We start from the raw sequence: 10,542 nt of genomic DNA, 5'->3' as shown, positions 1-10,542 counted from the left end.
CTACATTATACTACAACGTTATACTAATATTTAATACGTGATGTATCGCTATTGATAGAAACAATACATACTTAATATACTTTGGAAAGGAAACATTGAAAAGGAAACACCTATTAATTTTGTTTTAATTTTATTTTGGATTCCAACAAATAAACATGAGTAGAGTGCTTGCTTGCTTGCTGGAGGCTAATATTCTAAATCAGTTATTCAGTTTTTGAAGACTTTATATTACATATGGTATTATACATTAATTTCAAATTGAGATTTTTGTTTTAACTAGATATACTGTTTCCAGATTATATATTAAAAAAAACCCTTTATGGTCCAATTACCTCATATGGTCCAGTCTGTTGATAATAAAACGAGTATAATACTAATATGGTCCAATCGTACGCGTACGGTCAGATCATATGAGTATACGCATATGGTCATGACCGCACGCGTATGGTCCAAATATTGATATGGTTCGGAACATATTCGTAAGTATTGTAAAACAGAATAAAAAAAAATCTAAGTACAGCCGTTCAAATGTCAACTTACGGTGAGATAAATAAAATGTTTAAGTGAACAAGGAACTAGAAAAATATCGAGTATTTCCTCAAAACCATTTAGGTTTAAGGGGAGTGGTTCTCGAAACAGTATAATGGGTATAGTCCAAGGCACTTCAGATAATACTGAAAGCAGTAAAACAAATAAAAATATAATAAGAAAGAAAAAACAAAATTTATTCAATGCAACATTCATCAAGTCAAAACATTTAAACTACGTTCAGCCAGAATGAGATGCATTTTTTTTTTAAATCTTTAATTCAACATTTATATACAACAGATATATTACATATTACTCAAAAATATCACAAGAATGTTTTAAGTATAATGACATAAATAATCAACACGAAAATTAGAAAATAAATGTTATGAATCCTTCGGTTTCTAGTACAACAATGTTGTTCTTTAAAAAGAGTTTCTCAAAAACATTTCTCACACATCTTGCATCACACAAGTATTCATACAGAATAGTTTTATACTGTATAAGCATGATAAGGTCAACTTGACTGTTTAAACTCTTAAGTAAATTTCTTCTGTGATGATACAACTTTTATTTTTTTCTCGTTTCAACCTTTATTCAGACATTATGTAGCATGTTATTAATAAAGTGACCGATAAAGACAAAAGAGTAATAAGTTGTCTAACAGATAACATTTTATACATTATTCCTTATTCAATTAATTCTTTTTAGATAAATTATTCGTTTTTTTTTTATCAATTACACAATGCAATGTGAAGAAAAAATACTGATTTAATGACAAAAACTAATGTTGTGTGACTCTTCTTTCTTATCTTCTCAAATGTAATTGGGGTAAGTTTCAAATATATCTCGTTGATTTTGTGTATCAATTTGTTTTTATTTTATCTTTATTCAATCGTTCAACATATATATTTAAATATAGATACATCTGCAATCTTTTTTTTTTGTCTTTAAAGGATACGTCTGCAATCTTTCAGTTTCAAATCAGTAAAATTTATCAGATACATCAACATATGGAAGTTTTTAACGACCTTGACTGGCTATACAGCCCTTGCACTGTGAGATACATCGTAATAATATTATTATTATTATTTCATCTAAATAAGTATTAAAAAAATGGTAAGCAAAAGTAAATAACATTACAAAATTTATAATATAGTATTAATAAATGGGTAATTTTATAATGGACTGGTTATATATCCAAGGTCTGTAATAACGGCCCAAGGATTGCTGTAATGGCCCGAGGCAACGCCGAGTGCCATTACAGTAATCCGCGGGCCGTTATTACGGACCGAGGATATATAACCAGTCCATTATTAAATTACCCATTTCTTAATACTTTTATTAACCAGTTCTGAGGCAATAAAAATGGAATTGTATATTTTCTTAATTATTTACTGATAACAAAATTTTTCAACAAGGACAACAAATACAGATTGAATTAGGAACTTGTCTGCTCGTGTGTTTCCGTCGGATCAACTTCGTCATTGTTGTTGTTGTCATTGTTCAAGCGGTTTACTTCGATTTCATGTAGCTCGACATTGTCATGGGATTGTTCCCCTTGCAGGACGGAGGTAAGAGCGTCGAACGTCTCCTTCTCTGCAAGCACTTCGTACCTCATTATGTCATGAGACAAAACATCAAGCATGTCTTCGCCATTCTTGGCGTATCTGTCCGATATTTTTGCAGGAACAAGGCCTGCCATACTGTACTGTCGTCTGCGTCTATAGAGTTCCGGTTCTAAATATAGCACGCAAAATGTTGCTAAAAGAAGTTACGCAGTCCTGGACTTGTAGGTAATTCCACAGAAAAGTTGCACAGATCTTTTCAAAACATAAAATTGAAATCGAAGCGGACACTGATGTCAGCCATTTTTTTTTGGTTTTTCAACATTATTGCACGTGCTCATAAAGGACTGGCAACAAATCAATAATGGACCGGATATGAGTCATAATGGACCGGGTAAAAGTCATAATGGACCGGGGTGACTATTTTGGGTAAAATAATGTATTGACACCTATTATAATGATAGGACAGTTAAGCTTATAATTATACTAACTGGTTAATAATAACACACGTCAAATAAATAAAGGATCTGGAATGTCAGTCTTGTTCAATTATTAAATATATTCAATTAGAATGAGTAAAATGAAAATATAATATGATAAGCAAATAAAAAAAAAAAACAGTCGAAAATAATTAATAACTGAAAAGGGAAACAATCTAGTCCTATAACATTTATAAAAAATTACCATATCGGCCCGATCAAGAGAATATACAAAGTAGTACATATATCAAACAAAATAGTTACTAGGCATATTTATAAATCTTTGTCAATAAGTATAATATTTAGTTCATTTTGGTATCTAATGAAAGCGTATTCATTTAGGATCACCAAAGACCCGTGTTGAATAATAATCAGAAAAAAATTAATAAAAAACAGGGCATATTTCCCCCGTTGTATAGTTGGTTTAGTACCTGTTTTTTATTCTGGAATTTCTGGGGGTCCAGAAGACAGCAATACACAGTTAGGAGTTTGGTTTCGCATTTTGGCCCCGATGGATTTTTTATATATGAAAGTTGTTGTGCAATAAAATTCATTTTCAGACAGCTGATTACTAATTTAGCCTTCAAAAATGGTTTATAAAACATCAATGTTATTTTTACATGTTTAATTAGCTATTTTCTTTTTGACTTTCCGTATTTTCATAGCAATACCAGCCATAGGTCCAGAAATTAATGTTATATTTCTGGTGCACTTTCCCACCCGGGCAATTTCATGAATAAAAGGGTCTGGGACAAGCTTTCAATTCCACTAGGTGTGGGTAAAAACTTTGCCGTAGGGAACTGTACAGAAAGAGTGAAAACATGAGCCCATACCCATTACTGTATAGGTACCTCAGACTTTATATGAACAGTGAAGTCTTCACGTGCACTCTCCCACCCTGAAATTGATACGAGTTGAAGATATGGATAAAAGCTATCCTGATAACCACCTGCGGTCAAGAACTTTGCCGTAGAGGGGTGGCAGACCCTTTCATTCAAGAAAATGCCCATGTGGGAAAGTGCACCGGAAGCTGACAACAACATACTCAATTTCTCATGTTGGTCCATTATGGGTGGTGGCAGCAGTCGCTTTACTCCCATCCCCCTACGGCAAAGTTCTTGACCGCAGGTGGTTAGATAGAAAGCTATTATTCATATCTTCAACTCGTATCAATCCCTGGGTGGGAAAGTGCACCTGACACTGGCCATCCAAAGCCTGATGTACCTATACAGTTATGGGTATGGGCTCATTTTTGAGTCTTTCTGTACAGTTCCCTACGGCAAAGTTTTTTCCCACACCTAGTGGCGATGTTATTTTTTTCGTGTCCAACGTACATTCTTTCGGCAAGCCTCGCAAGCCCCATACGGTAAAGTCCGCCACCGGACATGGCTCAAATGACAGGCAATAAATCAGAGCAGGGCCCTGAAATGATTTTTTGGGGGTTAAACCCTTCTGGGAATAGAATCCCACCTACACTTTCTCAATAACATCCAAATATTAAAGAAAAATTCCTTGGCTCTAACTCCAAATATGGACAATTTTATGTTTAATAATGGGGTCCTGAAATCGTTTGAAAGCTTCCGATGTGCTATTTGTTAACCTTTTCTAATTAACCGGACCAAATCACTACTTTACTTTAAAATTCATGACCCAATTTTTTTTACAGTGTGCTTTAATCCCCTTTACTTGCTATAAAGGCATAAAACATGAAGAAATACATTTGGAAAGGGTATAAAAAAATGGAAATTAACAGACTGTCCACACAAAGGACTAATCAAAGGACGATAACTGTGTACTGACAACGAAAAATCAAAGGACGATAACTGTGTACCCGGACCATTTGAGGATGCCGAATGTATAGAAAGCCAGTATTGGTAATTCTTTCGAACATAAGATATTTCTTATTTCGTTTATTTGAAAGCTTATACATTGTATACAGGAACAAGTTTAAGTCAACTCATATTAAATAGTTATTATATGCTACGCCTACAACAGTAAAGACCGTAATGTTATCTGATCTGTAGGTTTGTTCGTTCGTTCGTTTTTCCGTGTATCCATCCATTTATACTGTATTAGATTGAATCTAAGATGACATTGTAGTCAGATCAAGTTGAAACTAGGTACACATGTTTATTAAAATATGTTCTTTTTAAAACCATTTACGGTTCTCTGAATATGAAAAATAATTGTGCGAGCAAATCATCATAGACAAACACTGTTTTTTTTTCTAATTCAATTTGTTTACTTTTTATTCTCATTTCGTATCCTTAAATTACTCGTATATAACTATTATGTGATTGGGGGATGTACTATCCGTTTTCAATAGTTTATTTGCAATCCTTGATTTTTGTTTACCATCTCGGTTAAGAGTTTGGAAAACCGAGAAAACGTAAAGAAGACCTCAAAATATATTATATGCCCTTACCTATAGAGTAAAATACGTAGAGGAGCGCACTTTCCATTCTATAAATACATATATAAATTTCAGTGGCGGATCCAGCCATTTAAAAAAGGGGGGTTCCCAACCCAGAGTAAAAAGGGGGGGTCCAACTATATGCTCCCAATCAAATGCATTGATCGTAAAAAAAAAACGGGGGTTCCAACCCCCCCTCCCCGCCATGGATCCGCCACTGTATAATAACATAAAGTATGTGTTTATGTAGGGGAATAAAAATCGTTCGCTAAAAAAAGATTGTTCCTTTGCTTTCTGTGTAATTTTCGCTGTGCATTTGCTGATTAAAGATACTCTATCTCCTTAGTTTTTCTATTGAATTACGATATTTTGACCTTTTACGATTTTCTGGGACGTTCTCCCTTTACTGATCTATATTGATGCTGACATTTAGCAAACAAACTAGTCAGTACATTAGGCTACATACAACATAGATGTTGTAGTGTCCCTTCTGATTTGATATGATGGATATCTCTAGTTATTTAAAGGTTAAAAAACAATATAAAACGTATTGGTAGCCATATTTTATTTTTAACAGAACGTTGTTTCAATATGTCGTTTTGTGGTTTTCTCATATACCACATTATGATTCTTTGACAAGTTGATTCTTATTGTGTTCTTTAGTGGTCGCTAGGATTGGTCGCTAGCTTGAGTCTGGTCATACTTATGCAAAACAAAACAAAAAAAAAAAAAAAACGTCAAAATTCAGGAAATCAATATACCGCAAATAAACCAATCTAAATATAACAATGAAAGATAAATGTAAGTATCATAACAATCTCGTGTCAACCATGTTTTTAGTCGAGAAGTAGATGTCACTGAGGGGACAGTCATAAACCATAAGTCAAGGGAAAACCGACAAAACGCGAGAGTTATATCAGGCGATCAAGGAAGGTAAAATTATCCTGCTTTACGCGTTGCAACCTTTGTGTTGCTAATAATAAGTGCAAATCCAGTGACAATTTGCATTCGTTGATGGCAGAATCGAAGAAAATAGGGTGTTGCTAAACGGCGGAAACGGAAAACGGAACGGAAAAGGAAAACGGAAACAGAAAGATTTAACATCTTTTCTTTGAGGGTATTTTATCTACATAAGCATGTTTTATTGCATGGGGAATAAATTTAAAATAAAAGATTTTAAAGCAAAAAGTATTGAAATAATTACCAGGAGATAATGAGACTGATTTTAAATATTGAAGTATGCTGTTTGGTATTAACATAAGAAAAACATTGTATCTTCTAGAATGTAAATCAATAAAAACGAATTGATGTGCAAAAAGCGGCGAACAATCAGTAGCCTACATGGATATATACGATTTGCACAGTGCCCTTAACGTCAATGTCCTAAGGTTTTCAAAATCAAATTGTCTACGCTGCTTAAAATAGTATACCGCGTAATTCTCCTCTGAAAATTCAATTCGTCTCAAGCAGACGTGAATTTTGTTTCATAATATTACAATTGAAAATAGTGTCACTCATTCAGAGTAGCAGAAAACATACAAAGATAGGCGAAAAATACCAAAGGGTTATTCAAACTCAGAAGCCGAAAACAAACCGTCAACGCCATGAATAAACAAGAAAAATGTACAAAAAGACCAAAAGACAAACAGACCAACAATTGCACACAAATTGAAAATACAACATATAAGCTAAAAGCTGAGCAATACGAGCCCCACAGAAAACTTGGGGTGATTTCAGCTGCTCCAGAAGGAAAATAGATCCAGCTTCACAAGTGACACCCGTTAACATAGACATGTATTCATATTCATTCACACAAAAGCAATATTGAAATTTGAAAGTTACTTATATTGGTAGTCTTTTATGATTTTGGTGCTATGTCAAGACAACTGAAAATTCATTCTGCTCTGTTGTTTTTTATGATGGAATGATACTTTATTTCACACTACGCATCTGATCGTTTGGATGTTTCTACTGGCCGTACATAAGTTTTTCCAAAATATCACTAATATCATTTACTAAATAACACCTGACCCAGAACAGTTCCTTGATATACCACGAGGCATGTTGGACCTGTTTGATGTTGTTCAATTTACCACGACATTTTGCTTGCGTACGGCCTTCAACAATGAGCAAAGCCCATACCACATAGTCAGCTTCAAAAGGCCCCGAAATGACAATTTAAAACATTTCAAACGAGAAAACTAACGGCCTTATTTATGTACAAAATAATGAACGAAAAAGAAATATGTTACACATAAACAAACGACAACTAGTAAATTACAGGCTCCTGACTTGGGACAGGCACATACACAGAACGTGTCGGGGTTGAACATGTTAGCAGGATCCCAACCCTCCTCTAACCTGGGACAGTGGTATAGCATAACAACTTAAGAACGAACTATAAAAATCAGTTGAAAAGGCTTAACTCATCAGATAGACACAAATACAAGTGGACGTGGCCGGGTACTGTTACATCCCAATAACAAAAAGACACTAGGATAGACACAAATACAAGTGGGCGTGGCCGGGTACTGTTACATCCCAAAAACAAAAAGACACTAGGATAGACACAAATACAAGTGGACGTGGCCGGGTACTGTTACATCCCAATAACAAAAAGACACTAGGATAGACACAAATACAAGTGGGCGTGGCCGGGTACTGTTACATCTCAATAACAAAAAGACACTTGGATAGACACAAATACAAGTAAACGTGGCCGGGTACTGTTACATCCCAATAACAAAAAGACACTAGGTACAGATCTGCGAGTACTCGCAGTTAACTGACAGCTAGTTCAAAGCCACTAACAACTGATTAAAAAAATCATGCACCTAAGACGTAAAGCATTGATGATATTATACTAATCTAGACGGTATTATGTTTGACTATACTATGTGTTGTAGCATCTTGCAGAGAATGCATGTTTGAGATACTTAATTAGCGGAAATGCACAAATGTCTCCTGTTGTCTATTCATCAGGTATCAAGCTGGTATTGATGATTGTTGAGAAATTATAGAATAATATTATGATAGCTGCTAATTCATTTATATTTTTTAAGACTATTTTGTTTTTTACATTCTATGACCTATTTATTTTGGCCCTCATACTTTTTATGTATTGCATCCATTTTCTAATTTTGTTCTCGCCCATACTGAAGTTATTATGTCTTCCCATTTTGGATGTAACGGTTTATTTAGTGGTACATATTTAGGTCTTCTTAGTTGATACAATTATAGTGAAATGTTCATTTAATGTTTTTTGCTCTGTCGTGGTCGTTTTCTGCTGGTACTAAAACCTGCTTTAGTCTTTAGTGGTATACTTTGAGAGACTTTTTTTTTATCTGACCTGGCCCTGCTAAGTGAGCTTTTCTCGTCACTTGGCGATCGTCGTCCAATTTCGTCTTTGTTAACTTTTACAAAACTTTTCAGTCTCTGGAACTACTGGGCCAAATGTTATTGAACATAAAATTATGTATTTTAGGGAGTCGCCTGATAGTTTTAGATAAAGTTTGCAACAATTACCATTTGTGTATCTAGTTTAAAAACTGTTTTGGATAACCCTGCCTGTCTGCCAAGTAAGCTGACATGGCTTAAATTTAGTTTTACCGCTGTGTGTATTGCTTAATATGTATTTCTTTTTTCTACTATGGCTAGATGTATAAGGGAAGGGTTGGGATCTCACAAAACATGTTTAACCCCGCCGCATTTTGTGCCTGTCCCAAGTCAGGAAAGTTTTGTATATTTTTTAAATTTAATCTCATTTATATAACAGCCTTCGGATGTTGTCTGCTTTTTGGTCTGGTTGTTGCCTCTTTGACATATTCCCAGTTTTCATTCTCAATTTTATTAGAAAGTTGAGCTCTACCTAATGTCTATTCACATGAACACGGTAAAATGATTTCTTATAGGAGTTATCGACCTTATATTACGATTTTTTTCACTTGCATGTTTACCTGTTATGTTGAAATATATGATAAATAGATAGAAACTTTTAATAGCAAAAATTATCAGCAAGACAAGATCTACTGATTTTCATAGTTCTTTATTTCCATCCTTAAATTCCGTCTATATAAATATTTCTTTCCGTTTCCGTTCCGTTTTTTGTTTCCGCCGTTTAGCAACACCCAAGAAAATAGGACAAAATTGTGGTTTAGACCATATGACATCCATGACTATCTGTAAAACAGATATTCCATAACGGCCAAAAAATCATCATGACCTCAGTACAATTTTCTAAAGGTGACTTCAACTTCACCATTATAAACCATGGCTCAATAGCGTCAACCTCCTATCAAGGAAAACATGATAAACACGAAAGCTCGGTATTGTGTTCCATGTTTTTTAAAACTTTAAAACGTGTGCCTTTTCTGTGTATTTGATCTCTTGTGAAAACTTTGTATCATTGGCAATCATACAGAATTTTCTTTATTATCCTTTGGTTGTATGATAGCTCTAGTGATGATCAGATGAGAGAAGATCTTTAATTTGTTTAATATATATATAAGAAGATGTGGTATGAGTGTCAATGAGACAACTCGCCATCAAAGTCACAATTCATAAATGTAAACCATTATAGGTTAACGTACGGTCTTCAATACGGAGCCATGTCTCACACCGAACTGCAAGCTATGAAGGGTCCGAAAATTGACTAGTGTAAAACCATTCAAACGGGAAAATCAAACAAACAAATGCTTACCCTTCCGGAGCACCTGATTTCACTCCCGGTTTTTAGTGGAGTTTGTGTTGTTTCTTATTTATTATTTATAACTGTTGATGTAAATGTCTTTTGGTTTTGTGAGTCTTTGTTTACTCCTTGGTTTTTGATTGTTATTGTCTATATGGTGTATAAAACAAACAAGAAATGAGAAACACTTATGAACCACACCAACAAACGACAACTACTGAACTTCATATTCCTGACTGAGGACACGTGTAAAAGATTGCAGCGGGTTTAAACGTTTAAATAGGTGCCAACCTTCACCATTATCTGAAAAAATAGTGACATATCACAACATAACATGCTTTTTATCCAGCTTCATCATTTCAGTCCCAAGCCAGGAGCTCGCTAGGGAGTAGTTATTGTTGTATGATGTCTGTCTAAATTTGTTCCTTTATTAATTGTTTTTAGCATATATATTGCCGTTGTTTTTTTCTTTTCTTTTCTTTCTCTTTTTGGCATGGCAGGTTTTTATGGCTCCTTGTATAATGCCGAATAGTGCTCTATAAATGTTAACATCTTCATTGTTTGGTCTCTGGTGGAATAGATGCGACAAACATAGTTATCTCCTTTTTTAGCTTTGACACCTCGGTAAAAAGTCATCCTCTATATACACCAGAAGGTCCGAGAACACAATTATTTCGTAGTGCATTTCTTTTAGAACATAAATGAAAATAAAAAAATCCCACCTGCGCTTTCTCAAAGAAACTTTTACAGTGTGTTGTACTACTTTTGGGACAAATTATATCAAAATTATAGAAAACTTCATCGTCTCTAACTCAAAATATGGACAATTTTATCTTTAGGGCGTCTTGAAATCTTTTGACAGCTTCC

Source organism: Mytilus edulis, chromosome 6, assembly GCF_963676685.1.
Source record: "Mytilus edulis chromosome 6, xbMytEdul2.2, whole genome shotgun sequence".
Classification (NCBI taxonomy): Eukaryota; Metazoa; Mollusca; class Bivalvia; order Mytilida; family Mytilidae; genus Mytilus; species Mytilus edulis.
This window is presented reverse-complemented; position numbering follows the sequence as displayed.